Source organism: Myotis lucifugus, unplaced genomic scaffold (assembly GCF_000147115.1).
Source record: "Myotis lucifugus unplaced genomic scaffold, Myoluc2.0 scaffold_176, whole genome shotgun sequence".
NCBI classification, from domain to species: Eukaryota; Metazoa; Chordata; class Mammalia; order Chiroptera; family Vespertilionidae; genus Myotis; species Myotis lucifugus.
In genome coordinates, this window is record NW_005871224.1 from 70,037 (window position 1) to 87,261 (window position 17,225).

The 17,225-nt window shown below is 43.6% G+C and overlaps 1 pseudogene; it reads left to right on the top strand.

The window, feature by feature from the left end:
- The first annotated feature begins 8,418 nt into the window (after nucleotides 1-8,418).
- Nucleotides 8,419-16,627, top strand: LOC102419731 (annotated as a pseudogene).
- The last annotated feature ends 598 nt before the right edge of the window (nucleotides 16,628-17,225 follow it).

Sequence of the window (17,225 nt, forward strand, 5' to 3'; positions counted from 1 at the left end):
GCTGCCATCTGCATGATGCAACTGGAAACGTGATTCATCAGACCACATGACTTTTTTCCAATGCTCGACTGTCCAATCCTTGTGTTCCTGAGCAAATTGGAGACATTTTATCTTGGTAAATGCAGACAGCAAAGGTGTTCAAACAGGCCTTTGGCTTCCATATCCCATATGATGCAGTGTACGGCTAATTTGTCTACAAACGTCAGGTGGTCATAATAATCTGGCCACTCACGTTCAAATATATCCCACGTTCAAAGGCTGTTAAATTGCATTGTTTACTCATATCTTCAGAAAAAAAATCACTTCTACTGTCGTGGTAAACAACCTGCTTCCCTATTTATAATGGTCTAGCCCTCTAGCAACTTCAGCGCGAAATTATAGCTAATTTGCCTACAAACGTCAGGTGGTCATAATAATCTGGCCACTCAGTGTATGTACAAGTGACGATGCCATCTCTTTCTGATGTTAAGGCTCGTGTTCTTTTTTTTTTTTTTAATAGATTTAATAAGTGTTTGAAATAAGATGGGTATGCATGGTGCCTTCCAGCCAAGAAACCCTCATAGCAGGGGCACTCCTCAAGGCCTCGCCACTGCCAGCGTTCAAACCTTGCAAGGGCCTCCATTCTTGCATACAGACTGGCGTGGCTCTCTGGGGACTGCTGGCCTGGACGCACATTTGTGATTTCATCTGGGTCAGGCCATCCCCGCCAAGAGGGCAGAGTTGGGATGAAAAATGAACCTGGACTATGTGGAGCCCCTGGCATCACCCCAGGGAAGAGCTCGGGAGGCCAAGAACTGGAGGAGTGAAAGAGTCGGCCTCCAGGGAAGCGGAAATGATGACTCAGCTTTGGGTCATGATTTTCCTGACTTTGACTTCTTAGTCAAAGGTGTTGAGTCATCACCTTTTTGCCTTTGATATTCAGACTTCTCACTCATCCCAGCAGGGCATAGGAAGTGGGTGAAGGGAAGCCCCCTGTAGTTAGGGCTGTGCTCCCAGATGCCTCCCCCTCTCCTCCAGTTCAAATTCAGTGTCTGCTACTTACTAACCATGAAACTTTGACAAATCACTGAGCCCACATTCCCCACCTGTATCCTGAAGATGCTAATACCTGTCTTGTTATGTCCTTCACCTAATCAGTACTTTTTTTTTTTTTTTAATTGGTTTCAGAGAGGAATGGAGAGGGGGAGAGAGAGAGAGAAACATCAAGGATGAGAGTCATTGATCAGGTGCCTTCTGCACACCACACCCTGGGGATCGAGCCTGCAACCTGGGCATGTGCCCTGACAGGGAATCCAACCATAGGTTGACACTCAATCACTGATCCACCTCAGCCGGGCTAATCAGTATTTATTAAGCACCTCCTGTGTGCTATGCACAGGGAATATGGTAGTAAGCAAATCAGACAACATCTCTTCCCTCACGAAGCTTACATTTTAGTGAGAAAAAAACAACAATGAACAAATAGGTACATACAATGTAATGTTAGTTGGTGATAAGCAGAGTGAAGAAAAATTAAATGGGTTAGGAGGGAGAGGGTTAAGGGGGCTGCTGGAGACAGTTCCTATTGAGTGTCTAGCACAAGGCCTGGCACATAGTAGGGCTAATGAACAGATATAAATTCCCCTCTTTGCAGTTTAGGAAGTAAGCGCCACATAGTTTTCAGGACTGAAAGGACCTTCCCTCCTTGGAGAAGTGACAAGATGACTCCCACACAGGGTTCCCAGTCACAGGACAGTGAGGAGGAAAGCTGTGTGTGTGTGAAATATATTTTTTCATTGAGGTGAATTCACATAACATAAAATTAACATCAACATTTAAAAATGAACAATTAGTACATTCACAATGTTGTGCGAACATCACCACTATCTACTTCCAAGACAATTTTAGCACCCCAAAAGAAAACCCTGTACCCACTAGGCCAGTGATGGTGAACCTTTTGAGCTCGGCGTGTCAGCATTTTGAAAAACCCTAACTTAACTCTGGTGCCGTGTCATATAGAAATTTTTTGATATTTGCAGCCATAGTAAAACAAAGACTTATATTTTTGATATTATTTTATATACTTAAATGCCATTTAACAAAGAAAAATCAACCAAAAAAATGAGTTTGCGTGTCACCTCTGACACGCATGTCATAGGTTCGCCATCACTGCACTAGGCAGTCACTCCCCATTCCTCCCTCTCCCCAGTCCCTGACTAATGTTTGGTCACTCAGAAAAAGCAAAAAGTTTTTTTGGGGAGTGCCAAGGCACAACAAATACATTCATTAAAGCAAAATTAGTACAGGTCTTACATTTGAGGTTATGAGCAGCCTGGCTGAGGTCATGCCTGCCTAATTATTGTGCCTAATAATTACCTTGACTAATTAGACCAAAGGTTTTGGAGTGTGTTTCTATTCCCAGACACTGAGTCATCAGTGACTGAGAATAAATCATTTCCCTCTATTTGTGTCTTGGATCATCCACATGGAAGCACCCAGCCAACCCCTCAGGGAAATTCCACAGGCTTCATTAATTAATATTTGGAAAACAGTATAATTTGTGTATGTCAGGCCTAAAGGAACATGACATCAGTGTGTTTTGTATGTTGGATTCATTTATTTAATTATTCAACTATGCTCCAGGTGCATTTATTTATTTAAAATGTTTAAAAGAGGGGAAGGGAGAGGGAGAGAGAGAAACATTGATGTGAGATAGAACCATAGGTTCCCCCCTGCACGCACCAGTATGTGCTCTGATTGGCAATCGAAAGGTTCCATGACCTTTCCGTGCATGGGACAACACTCAACTCACTGAACCACACCAGCCAGGACTCCAGGTGCATTTAATATTTATTAAGCTCTTAGTCTGAGCCAGGACCTGAGATAAGACCTGGGGGTGTAATTAATAGTGAACAAGACAGATGGGCGTCTGTCCTCATAAACATATAGCCTAGTGGTGAAGACAGATGATAAGTAAAACAACAAACAAAACCATCACAAACTGTCAAGTGCTATAAGGAAAACGAATAGAACTCTGCCACAGATAGTGGCAGGAGGGGTCTACGCTTGACAAATGATCATAGAAGGCTTCTTGGAGGAAGTGACCTCCATGCTGAGACCTGAACGGTGGGAAGGCAACAGCCAGGTAGAGTTGGTGTTCAGTATGTATGGGAGATATGAAAGTGGGCAAGGTTAGTAAGAGTCATAGACTTTCTGGGTTTGAATCCTGCCCTACCACCGACTTACTGTAAAATGGGAACAATTACAATACTTGTGTCATGGGGCTGTCAAAAAGACTCAGTGGATTGATAGTTACGAAGCACTTAAAGCTTTGCCTGACACGGACCCAGCATCATGCATGCACGTAAGGGCCCCAGAAACTGTGGATGCTACCCGTCTATCCCCTTGCTCACTTGACCTCACCTCCAGCATCAGAGAAGAGGGTTTCCAGTTCTCTTACCACCTCCCAACTCCACCTGCATCTCTCTTCTTCTTCACCGAGCAAAGCTCTTCAACTCAACGAAACACAGGCTCACCCTGGATTGCTCTGGTTCACCTCCATATCCCTGCTCATCACCTCACTGGGGCCTTGCTGACAGACAGCAGGCCCCCACATTTGTTGAGTGAACAGATAGATGGAAGTGTTGTAGGCGGTGGGAACAGCACAAGTGTCTGACCCCATGGGTTCAGCAATCTCGGTACTTGGATTCTGGCTAGGAAAGAATTCAGAGCCAAGACCCAAACTATAGGAGAACATTTATTGGGTAAATCACAGAAGTAGAAAAAGTATTTCCTAAAAGAAATTAGCTTAGGAAACGAGTTATGGAGGTAAAGAAAGAGCCCTTGGAGCTTGGGAGTGAGGAAGCTAATGGTAACTTGCCTGAGATAGGGAGAGAGAGAGGGGGGAGGGAAAGGAAAAGCAAGGGCATGGTCCCTGGAAGGAGAGCGCCCTGGGTCCTCTGTCCTAAGGGTTTTAAGAGCAGAGGTTTTGGGGGAAGTCCCAGGGAAAGATGTTAATAGAATATTCAGTAGCTTTCCAGGTGTATCCATTCAGGGTTGTGGTCTCCACTGACTGATTGGCTGGCATTCAGTGCTGCTGGTCCTGATGTCAGCGAAGGCTGGTTTAGTTGCTTATCTAGACCTGGAGCTGAAATACAACTGAGTCCTAGACATTATCTCTAGGGAAGAAAGGTCAGTGTGTCCAAACCACATGACCAGCACTATGCTAAGGAGGAAAAGCCACTCTGCAGGCGAGGTCCCATCTTACAACTGATTGTCCTTTGCTAGGTACCTGGGGCTTTCCAACCTGATGACCTCTGTACCTGGCCCATTGTCCTTGCTCTGCTCATGTCTGTCTAACTGCCCATAGCAGGACGTGCACTGTGGGAGAATTTGGGAGCCTTTCTGGCTTTTTTCACTTATTGTAGTTTTTGGGGTCCATCTGCATTGTGGCAAGTACAGTGTTTCTGAAGTCCCTCGGGCTGTAGATGGTGTCCACGGCAGAGACCCTTCTCAGGAACACACCCCAGTGGCTAACCCAATATTTCTCTTCTCTCAGCCCATCTTCTCTCCCCAAGGGCCAAGTGCCAGGCAGATTAAGCTCTCAAAGTGAAGAAAGAGGAAAAATGCATGGAGATTTAAAGCATGAGATGTTGAAATAACCCAGTGGGAGATATATATATATATATATATATATATATATATCCCCTATATAATAAAACCCTAATATGCAAATCGACCAAACGGAGGAATGACCAGTCACTATGACATGCACTGACTACCAGGGAACAGACACTCAACACAGAAGCTGCCCCCAGCCCACAGGCCCTGACTGGCGGTGGTGGCAGCAGTGGGGGTGGGGCCCAGCGAGCAGGCGGTGCAAGGCCACCAGCCAAGGCAGGTACCAGCAGGGGGCCCTCTCGATTGCCCTGCCGGGGTCATCCCACAGATCAGCCCTGATTGCCAGCCAGACCTTGGGATCCTACCCATGCACGAATTTCGTTCACCAGGACTCTAGTGTGTGTGTGTATATACATATATATATATATATATATATATATATATATATATATATATAGTGTGTATATATATATAATATAATATAATATAAAATTTTTTTATTGATTTGTTTTTTATTGATTTTAGAGGGAGAGGAAGGAAGAGGGAAAGAAATATTGATGTGAGAGAGAAACATTGGTCACCTCCAGCACGCACCCCAACTGAGGATCAAACCTGAAACCTGGACATGAGCCCTGACAGGGAATCAACCGGCGACATTTTGGTACACTAAACGCCATTCGACTATTGAGTCACTCCGGCCAGAGCCCACCATCTGCCTCCCTCCAGTCTCTTCTGCCTCTTCATCACAGCCACCCTAGTCCAGACACCACCACTGCTTGCTGTTCTCCCAGCTGCCACAATAAAACTAACAAAAGCAAAATTTTTATTATGGAAAAATTCCAAAAAGATAGAACAGAATATAAAAACAATTTTAACAATTCGTCAGCTCATGGCACAGTGTCACCCACTCTGCAGCCTCCTGGAATTTTCAATTCCTCTCCTCCAGGTTGTTTTTGTGTGTATGTGTTTTTATTTTATTTTATTTTTTTAATTTTTGGCCTCAGGGACAGGTTAACCTGACTTTTCATCAGTTTACCCTGCAGATGTATTGTCTGTTGTGGTGTAATGTTTACTCCAAGATTCCTTCAGGAATTTGCTTTTGGAACCAAAATTTTGAGACTCAAAACCAAAGTTTTGAGACCTTAAAATAAAAGGCCTCTCTTTTGCAATCTCCCAAATGGCAAGCCTCGGCTTCCAAGATTATTATCTCTGCCATGAATTTCAAAAGACTGCTTAGGAACTCTGAAAAGGCAGGAATTTGGCTCTTCCAGTGATTGCTTTTTTTGAATTGGTTTGGGTCTGGCCTCTCCCAGGGTTGTATCCAGACTGATTCAGGCCTCAACCTCACTACTTGGTTTTGGGAAGAGAGGGATTTCTTTTAAAAAGGGAATAAGCCCTAGCCAGTTTGGTTCAGTGGATAGAGTTGGCCTGTGGACCAAAGGATCGCAGGTTTGATTCTGGTCAAGGGCACGTACCTCCACTGCAGGCTCCTCCCCAGCCCGGCCCTGGTCAGAGCGCATGCAGGAGGCAACCAATCAATGTATTTCTCTCACATCAATAGTTCTCTGTCTTTCCCTCTCTATTCCACTCTCTCTAAAAATCAGTGGGGAAATATCCTCGGGTGAGGATTAAAAATAATAAGTAAATAAGTAAATAATAAATATGTTATCCATTGCTATTTTTATTGTCGTTAAAATGTAATTTTAGTGAATTTAAACGATTTCTCAGAATGTTCACAGGGGAGGTACCCACAACCCTGTTTTCCCACATGTTTTCAGTTCTTCAACTACAATTTCATGCAAACTTTCACAGGACCCAAGCTCCCAACCTGGTGGTTATTTTTCATTTACTATGTCACTCTTCTAGGTGTTTCTTCAAGAGCAGCTTTTCAGGGCTGTGCACCAGTGCACACCTGCAAACCAGTGTCCTGGATGTCACCTAAAGTCCCATGTCATTTCACAGTCCAGCGCTCCTGCTTAGCCTTGCATCATCTGATTTCCTGGATCACAAGCATTGGCAGTAATGTTGAAGTCAGTCACCTGTTTTTTTAAAAAAAAAAAAGTAAGAGGTTTTTTTTGTGTGTGTGTGTTTTTCAGGCAGTTCCACTGAAATCTCCCAATATTTTTCAATACCCAAAGTCTCCCAGAATCAGGACTGCGCCAGACAGGATAATTCAGGCCCAGGCGTGATAAAGTCAAACTGAAGGGGAAGGAAGGATGGCTAGCGGGGAGGGCCACCTACTGAGAATAGACGCGCTGGTGTTTATCCTCACCTCACCCAGCAGCCTCCCCGGGGACCCAACGTGCCACCGTTGGGCTTAGTTTCCAAATGGGCAGTTTTCCTGGTGACAAAATCAGTCACCTGTGTGTCCTTACAGACAGAGGCAAGGGGCCTGGTGTTTTTTTAAGTGGCCCAAATTATCACAGTTGGGTGTAACCCGATTGTTTCTTTCTATCAGCTTTTTATTTGAGAACAGTTTTTTACATTTACAGAAAAGTTGCAAAGACAGTATGTACACAGATTTCCCACACACACTACACCTACTTTCCCCCACGATTTTCTGGTATTACAAACATATTGCAATATTACTGTCTATTTGTCAGAATGAATGAACCAATATTGATATATGATTCTTTTTTAAAAATATGTTTTATTGATTTAAGAGAGAGAGGGATAAAGAGAGAAACATCAACGAGAGAGAAACATCAATTGGCTGCTCCCGGCAGGCCCCCTACTAGGGATTGAGCCTGCAACCCAGGGATGTGCCCTGACCGGGAATGGAATTAGCAACATCTTGGTTCATGGGTAGACGCTCAACCACTGAGCCACACCGGCTGGGCACTATATTGTTCTTAACTTCAGTCTGTGCTTTGCTCAGATTTCCTTATGTTTTACTGAATGCACTTTTTCTGTCCCTGGGCCCCACCCAGGACATCACATTCCATTTAGGCATCATGTTTGCTTAGATTCCTCTTGGTGTGAAGGTTTCTCAGACTTGGTGTTTTTTGTTTTTTTTTTTTAAATTGAGACATAATTCACATATTATTATATCTACCCTTTAAAAGTGTACAATTCAGTGGACTTCAGTGCATTCAGAAATTGTGCTATCTTATATTTAAAAAAACAAGCCCAACCAGCTTGGCTCAGCGGTTCAGCGTTGACCTATGAGCCAGGAGGTCACGGTTTGATCCCCGGTCAGAGTATACTAGTATGCCCAGGTTGCGGGCTCGATCCCCAGTGTGGGGCTTGCGGGAGGCAGTCAATCAATGATTCTTTCTCATCATTGATGTTTCTATCTCTCCCTCCCTCTTCCTTGCTCTCTGAAATCAATAAAAAATATATTTAAAGAAAAAAAATTGTGCTATCTAATTCCCTAACATTTTCTTCACCCCTGTAAGAAACCACATACCCACGTAGCAGTCACTCCCCATTCTCCCCTCCCCGCAGCTTCTGGCAACCACTAATCTACTTCCTGTTTTTATTAATTTGTCTCTTCCAGACATTTCATAGAAATGGGATCACACAATTTGTGGCCTTTTATATCGGGCTTCTTTCACTGAGCACAAAGTTCTCGAGGTTCATTCATGTTGTAGCATCTTTCAGGACTTCATTCCTTTTTATGGCGAAATAAAATTCCATTGAATGGATTGACCACATTTAGTTTATCCACTCATTAACTGATGGATATAACCACCTTTGGCTGTTATGACTTTCTTTATAGTTTCACAGAATACCACTTAGATGTGTTGTCCTGCAGTTGAGATCTGTCTCATGTGTTTCTCATGATAAAACTGGGGTTAGGGTTTGGGGAGGAGGACCATGGAGGTAAGTGCCCTTCTCATCACTCATATTGAGGGTGTGTGCTACTAAAATGATTTCTCACTCTTGATACGAACTTTGATCACCTGGCGGAGGTAGAGTCTGTCAGATTTCATCACTGTTAAAGTGCCCTGATTTCAATAGACAGTTGCACCAATTTTCTCTTCACTTTAACCACAAAGTTATAATTCTAATATTAATTTTTGCTGCTTAGATATATTAAAGCAGTGGTTCTCAACCTTCTGGCCCTTTAAATACAGTTCCTCATGTTGTGACCCAACCATAAAATTATTTTCGTTGCTACTTCATAACTGTAATGTTGCTACTGTTATGAATCGTCATGTAAATATCTGATATGCAGGATGGTCTTAGGCGACCCCTGTGAAAGGGTCGTTCGACAGCCAAAGGGGTCGTGACCCACAGGTTGAGAACCGCTGTATTAAAGGGAAGGCTAGTTTTAACTTATTTGATTTGGATTCATACTTCAAATAAAGATCTTTTTTTCCAGATAGAAGACTTTTAATTATATTAAAAACGTCACACTGTAGTGATTTGCAGAGATTTTTATTTTTTTTTATTTCTTTTTTTATTTATTTTTTTTATATTTATTTTTTTTATTCTTTTTAAAAAAATATTATAATAAGTATTACAAAGGGTATTACATATGTGTCCTTCCCCCACCCCCCGCCCTTGACAATCCCTGCCCTCCCTTACCCCCCAGTGTCTTATGTCCATTAGTTATGCTTATATGTGCATAAAAGATTTTTAAACAAATCTTTAGTACCCAGTGTTGGTGACAATGTAGAGAAACAGACATTTTCATAGGCTGTCTGGGGCAAGGGTGAATGAAGATGGGGAGGACATTTGGCAATTTACATCCAAAGCCTTGAAATGTGCCACCCAATTCCATCAATTCTACATTTAGAACTTTATATGAAGAAAATAAATATGTACACAAAGATTTGGCCAAAAACAAACAAACAAAAAACCAACCCAATTTATTATAGAATTATTTGTAGGAACCAAAGTTGAAAATAACCTAAGTGCCCAAAATAGGAAATTAGCTTTAAAATTGACACAACCCCGCAATCAATTGCCAAACAACTATTTAAAAGGATGTAAATACATGAAAAGACAAAAAGACAAAAAAAGACATAAAAAGATTATCACAACTTATTACGTAGAAAAAATGATTGAAAACAGTGTGTATACAAAAATTCTGATTTTATAGAACAATCAAATATATATATGTCTTTGCATAGAAAAAATAATGGCTCGATCCCCAGTAAGGGGCATGCAGGAGGCAGTCGACCAATGATTCTCTCTCATCATTGTTTCCATCTCCCTCTCTCCCTTCCTCTCTGAAATCAATATATATATATCAAGAAATATATTTGGTCTTTGTCCCTGGCTCCTGGCACAGACTCCTAAACACCCTTGGAATGTCCTGAACGACAGGAGGGTTTTCTGTTTTTCATAGTGAGCCCCTTTAAATCACACCTGGGTTCACACTAATGACATAACTTAGGGTAGAGCACCTGGATACAGAGCCTCAGGAGGGGGCTGGTCACCAGAAAGACCAAGTGGTTGGAACTTGTAGCTCCACTTCAGGGAGGGGGTAAGGGGGGTTGGATATTAAGTTCTATAGCAACTCTTTTATTGTCAATCCTCACCCAAGGATATTTTCCCATTGATTTTTAGAGAGAGTGGAAGGGAGAGAGGGAGGGGGGAGAGGGAGAGGGAGAGGGAGAGGGAGAGGGAGAGGGAGAGGGAGAGGGAGAGGGAGAGGGATATAAAGAGATAGAGAGAGATCCATGGGAGAGAGAGATATCAATTGGTTGCCTCCCCCGTGCACCCTACTGGGGTTCAGGATCGAACCCGAAACCCAGGTACCTGTGTGCCTGGGTTGCGCCCTTGACTGGGAACCCATGAACCTTTGGTGCAGGGGCCAATGCTCCAACCAACTGAGCAACATCGGCCAGGGCTCTATAGCAGCTCTTGGAGAACATTTAATGAGCCGGGTTGGTAAACACCTGGAGGTGCTGGGAGGGTGGGCTGTGCCTGGAGAGACGGGAAAGCTCAGAGCCCACCTTCCCCCATACCTGCCCTGTGCATCTCTTCCATCTGGCTGTTCCTGTATCCTTTATAATCAAGTGGTAATAGTACGTAAACTGTTTCCTGATTCCTGTGAGCCCTATAGCAACATGAGAAGGGGGTCATGGGAACCCCTGACTTATAGCTGATCAGTCAGAGTACAGGAGGCCTGAACTTGGAATTGGATCTGAAGTGGGGGTAGTCTTGTGGGATTGAGCCTTTAACCTGGAAGGGGTAGGGGGTCTGACCATAATTCTAGGTTGTGTCAGATTGAATTGCTGTTGTTGTCCAGAGAATTGGGGAATTGGTTGGTATGAGACCCCCCCCCCGCCCCCACACACACACATTTGGTGTCAGAAGTGTTCTGTGGGTAGAAACAGACCTTAGGAAATTCTTTGTGTCTCAATTTCTCATCTTTAAAATGGGAATAAAAATACCAACCTTATTGGGTATTTGTCAGGATCAAATAAGTTAATACACACAAAGATTTTATTATAAATATTAAAATAGGTGGAATCCCATGTGTGGTAGGGAGACCTTTTTTTAAAAAAAGTAGATAATGTATTTTTTAAATGTATTTTATTGATTTTTACAGAGAAGAAGGGAAAGGGATAGAGACTAAGAAACATCAATGAGAGAGAAACATCAATCAGCTGCCTCCTGCACGCCTCCTACTGGGGATTGAGCCCACAACCAAGGTACATGCCCTTGACCGGAATTGAACCCAAGACCCTTCAGTCCGCAGGCTGACACTCTGTCCACTGAGCCAAACTGGTTAGGGTGTAGGGGGGCCTTTTATTAAAATGTTATTGATTTTGAGGAGCTCAGCTCTGCAACATTAATGTGTAGATAGGATGCTTAACTCCTAGGATTGGGGTTAGCATTCAATCTTCTCCTTGCCATGTGTAGTTGAAAGTCACACTTTCTTTGACGTCCAGTTCCCTTTTTCTTCTTGGCTGTTTGGAGATACCCGTCCCAGTCCTCCCGAGTTAGTCAGGGTCATGTGACTAGCTCTGGCCAATGGAATATGATCAGAAGGGATGGTCACTTCCTTTCTGAGGCAGCAAAAAGCCTCTGCCAGGTTCTCCAGCTCATCATCCCCTTTGTGGAGGAGGCCTGGTGTTGAGAGGGTAGAGTCACCAGACAGAAGCCATACAGGATCTGGAGGTTCACCTGGACCAGCGCCGTCTTTGCCGGAGCCAGAAAGAAACTCTTGTGATGTTTAGCCAATGAGATGTGTTTGCTCTCGTTATTGTAGCTTGCTCATCACAGCAGCATCACCTATCCTGACCAATACAACATATCGATGGATGTTTCCAGAAAATAACCAGGCAGTTTATTTGGAGGATCCAAGGGCACCACCTCTCACATCTTTGTCCTCTTATCTTTTCCAACAAGCTGCCCTAAAGCTGCTGGAAGAAACCACAGAAACACCCTCTGCCAACTGTATCGACACCATCAGTTCGTATGACCTCTGGGCAGGGAGATATGGCGCTCATTTTTTAAAATATATTTCTATTCATTTCAGAGAGGAAGGGAGCGGGAGAGAGAGATGGAAACATCAATGATGAGAGAGAATCATTGAGCGGCTGCCTCCTGCATGCCCCACACTGAGGATCGAGTCCATAACCCGGGCATGTGCTCTTGGCCAGAATCAAACCTGGGACCCTGTAGTCCACAGGCTGACACTCTATCCACTGAGCCAAACCAGCTAGGGCAAGTGCTATTTTTTTAATAAGAAAAGAAAACGGGACACCCTTCCTGTGGGGAGCACACCCGCGCTTTTCCCTTCCACCTCTTCTCCCCCCAGGAGCGGCACCTTTGTCTTCTCTCTCCTAAGCTCCAAGGGCCCTTCTTTGGCTTCTGTGACTTGTTTTCTGAGCCTACGCAGCCCAGCTGGCTCATTCTACTACCTCTGCAACTTTCTAAATAAACTTTCTCTTGTAATTTGAAACAAAACAAAACAAAAAAGAATAAAGAAAAGGAAGGAAGGAAGGAAGGAAGGAAGGAAAGAAGGAAGGAAGGAAGGAAGGAAGGAAGGAAGGAAGGAAGGACGAAATGAATTTAGAGTAAATGGCTTTGTGGAATGTTTCTGACCTACCAGGCCATGACTGATGTGCCCCGGTTTGGACAGAGCCTGAGAGCCTGCACATGTTGGCATCCCATCATGTTTGCTTTTTTTTATGTGGTGGGCAGCCTCTAGGGGGGTCCCTAAAATCCAAGACCCTTCTTATTCATGTCCTTGTGTAACTCCCTTCCCTTTAGTGTGAGTTGGGTTTACTGACTTGCCTCAAATGAATAGCATACGGCAAGGGATGGACCCCACATCCAAGAGTAGGTTGTGAAAAAGAGTGGCTTCTGTCTTGGGCGTCCTCTTTCTTTCCTCCCTCCAATGGAAGAAGCCAGCTGCCACGTTTTGAACTATCCCAGGGAGAGTTAATTAACATAACTGTTACCCAAACTGCTTTCTTTCCCAAAGGGGATTATAAGGAGCCCCCTTTTAAACTCCTCCCAACCCCCCTCACCCCAGGCAACTTTTTTTTCCTTTTTTAAACATATTTTTATTAATTTCAGAGAGGGAGAGAGAGAGAAACATCTATGATGAGAGAGAATCATTGATTGGCTGCCTCCTGGATACCTCCCCAGTGGGGATCGAGCCCAGGCATGTGCCCTTGACTGGAACTGAACCCAGGACCCTTCAGTCCACAGGGCGACACTCTATCCACTGAGCCAAACCAGCTAGGGCTTAAATATGTTTTTATTGATTTTTAGAGGGAGAGGAAGGGAGAGGGATAGAGAGGTAGAAATATCTATCAGCCACCTCCTGCATGCTCCCTTCTGGGGATGGAGCTCACGACCTGAGCATGTGCCCTGGCTAGAATTGAACCAGTGACCTCTTGGTTCATGGATGGATGCTCAACCATCGAGCCACACTGGCTGTGCTGTTTTCTGTGACTATAGATTAGTTTGCATTTTCTCTAATTTTATGTAAAGGGAATGAATTACAAAACACATAGAGTATTTTTTGTTTTTGGCCTGGCTACTTTCACTCAGCATAATTATTTTAGATTCATCTATGTTGTGTTCATTCCATCTTGTTGCTGTGCAGTAGTAACAGTCCCCTGTATGGAAATACCACAGGCTCTCTGTTCACCTGTTGATGGGCATTCGGGTTGCTTCCAGTTTGGGGCTATTACAAGTAGAGCTGATGTGGACATTCATCCATAAGTATGGCTTTCTTTTCTCTTTGGTAATTACCTAGGAGTGAAATACATCTGGGTATTTATCCAAAAAATATAAAAACACTAATTTAAAAAGATATATGTACCCCTATGTTCATTGCAGCATTATTTACAATAGCCAACATATGGAAACAAACTAAGTGTCCATCAGTGAATGAATGGATAAAGATGTGGTATATATATATATATATATATAAAATACTACTCAGCTATAAAAACAGAATGAAATCTTGCCACTAGTGACAACATGAATGAGCCTTGAAGATATTCTGCTAAATGAAATAAATGAGCTGGCCCAACCGGTGTGGCTCAGTGATTGAGAGTCAACCTAGAAACCAGGAGGTCACGGTTCAATCCCAGGTCAGCAGTCATGCTCAGGTTGTAGGCTCGATCCCTAGTGGGGGCATGCAGGAGGCAGCCGATTGATGATTCTCTCTCATCATTGATGTTTCTATCTCTCTCTCCCTCTCTCTTTTTCTCTGAAGTAAATAAAAATATATTTAAAAAATAAGTGAACTGGAGAAAGAAAATACCATATGATTTCACACGTATGTGAAATTTAAACAAAAGAAAACAAATGAAAAAATGGAATGAAAACAAACTCAAGATACAGAGAACAAATTGGTGGTTACCAGAGGGAAATAAAGTGGTTGGGGGAGGGGTGCCCCTAGCTGGTTTGGCTCAGTGGATAGAGCATCCACCTGTGGACTGAAGGGTCTCAGATTCAATTCCAGTCAAGGGCACATGCCCAAGTTGCAGGCTCAATCCCCAATAGGGGGCATGCAGAAGGCAGCTGATCGATGAATCTCATTATTGATGTTTCTATCTCTCTTTCCCTCTCCCTTCCTCCCTGAAATCAATAAAAATATATTTAATTAAAAAAAGAAAGGTTGCGGGGGTGGGCAAAAGGGGTTAAGGGAGTCAACTGTATGGTGACTGATGGTAACTAGACTTTTGGGGGGTGATCACATGTATACAGATGTCAAATTATAATATTGTACACCTGAAACTTATATACCAATTTTTCCTTCATAAAAATACAAACTCTTGAGTTATTTTTCAAAGTGATTGTACCATCTTACATTCCCACAAGCATTCTATAGGACGTTTCGCAACCCTGGCACTAAACCACTAAATACCAGCGGTCCCAGTCATGGTAGCAACTTAACCCCGACTCCCTTTACAAATGTCCCCCCCTCCCCCCTCATGGAGCAGAGCTGCCCCAGCTGAGGATCAGAAGCTCTTTGTTCCAGCGGTAGCCAAAGATAAGCCCGCCTTCAGGAGCCAAGGAAGAAACATGTGTGACCCCAAGTTTATGAACTGAATTCACGGAAGCCAAGGTAGAAGACGGTTACAAGAATGAGGAGTGACTGCCAGCGGTACGGCTTGGCCTGGCCAGGCATTCTGTGGTTCTTCAGTTTCTGAAAAGACCAAAAATGCTCTTATTTAAAGAACGAAGGTTTATAGGCATGGTGGTTAGAGCTAAAGTCAGATGATCCATTTACTTTCTATTTTTAATTTTCTCTCTGGCCCTGGAGCCTCCCAGAGCCTCCCTGGGGTAAAAATAAGTGGTGTTTGGTAATCCCGAGCTGAAAGGTGGTACTTAAGTCAAAAGTACACCTGAACTCAGCTAATTTGCACTAATCACCTACCCCAGCCATGGATCAGAGGGGAAAACATCACTATGATGCAACCACGACCAGGCATTGCAGGATGCCACCCACGCTCAAATACTTCTTTGATTTCTAAAACCTTCATCCCAGCCCCCTGTTAAGCTGGACGGGGCCTCAGAATCCCCTGGAGGGCTTGAGAAACACACGTTGCCTGGTCCCACCGCTAGAGATTCTGATTTCATGCAGCTGGAGAGATGCGTGAGAATTTTAATTTCTAACAAGTGTCGCTGCTGGTCCAGGGGCCACGCTCTGATACCCATTTTCCTATTGGAAGCCTCAACTTAAAGTCTAGCTAATGGGAGGCAGGGAGCTGTGGCCCTGGCCAGGGCGAGGCAGCTCTCCCTGGAGCAAGGCATCACCCAGCACGGGAGTGCTGACATCGTGGCCCGGTTCTTCTCATTTGGCATCAGTGTGACACACTGATTTGGCACAGTGATTTATATCAGTGTGACATTTACCCATCTGAGTCCTTTCCTCAAGTGTAGAAAACGTGGACTCACCTTGCTTGTAACTACTGATCCTGGGCTCATGAAATACCTAAATAATGCGGCGGAACAACTAAGAGGTTGGTTATACGTACAAGTGTTCAGTGCAGAAACGTGTGGTAGTCGTCTCGAATATTGAAAGCGGGGAGGTCCTTGAAAGATGGCAGTTTGACTTTGAGTGACAAGACTGTCAAAGACGACACAACCCGGAGAAAAGCCTCAAAGCTCTCCAGGATGAAATCCGCTCGGTGATCAGACAGGTCACCGCTACGGTGACATTTCTGCCACTGCTGGAAGTTTCTTGTCAATTTGATCTGCTGATCTATGCAGACAAAGATTTGGTTGTACCTGAGAAGTGGGAAGAGTCGGGACTACGGTTCATTACCAAGTCTGAGCAAGTACGCCTGTGTTCCTTCAGCTACAACCCACAAAGTAAGCAGCATGGTGGCCGACGGAATCCTGCCCATGACTGGAGATAAGACAAGAACAAGACTGTCATTCTCATATGTGTTTCCTGAAACCACGTCAGCTATGGTTCATGTTTTATTTCACTGGTTCATTTTCAGATGGGGAAAACTTAACATTATAGTTTACTGAACTGTGCACATGGTTCCATTTTGGGTATCTGTTTGACTTTCCATAGGGTTGATGTCATTTTTTGCACACTATTCAAAGGGAACCAGCAGATTATATCAGCACTGTAATGTCAATTCCTTTGAAGGTGGTAACTGGAGATGGAAAACTTTTGCCATAAAGCTAAATGCCTTCCCAAATCAGACCTCATGGTCAAGCAGCTTGACTCAGAATAGAGGTAAAGCACAGCCAGCATGGCTCAGTGGTTGAGCATTGGCCTATAAACCAGGAGGTCACGATTCAATTACCGGTCAGGGCACATGCCCGGGTTGTGGCTCGATCCCCAGTGTGGGGCGTGCAGGAGGCAGCCGATCAATGATTCTCTCTCATCATTGATGTTTCTGTCTCTCTCTCCCTGTCCCTTCCTCTCTGAAATCAATTAAAAATATATTTTTTAAAAAAGAATAGAGGTACATTTTTAAAAAATGAAGCAGCAAACGGAGTCTGAATATTCAGTCTTTGTTTAGGTCCTAAAGTAATTGATAATCCACAATCAACAAAATATTCCTATAAGGTCCTTTTGCCATTTATTTTATTTGTATAGTTTCCATATGGGAAAAATCTCCAATTATTTGATTTCAATGTATATAATTTACACGTATGGCGCTGTTACTATTTGTACTGTTTAAATTCCAGTGATACAGAACTCAATGTCTTTTTCTGTCTTACAAAATCAAGCT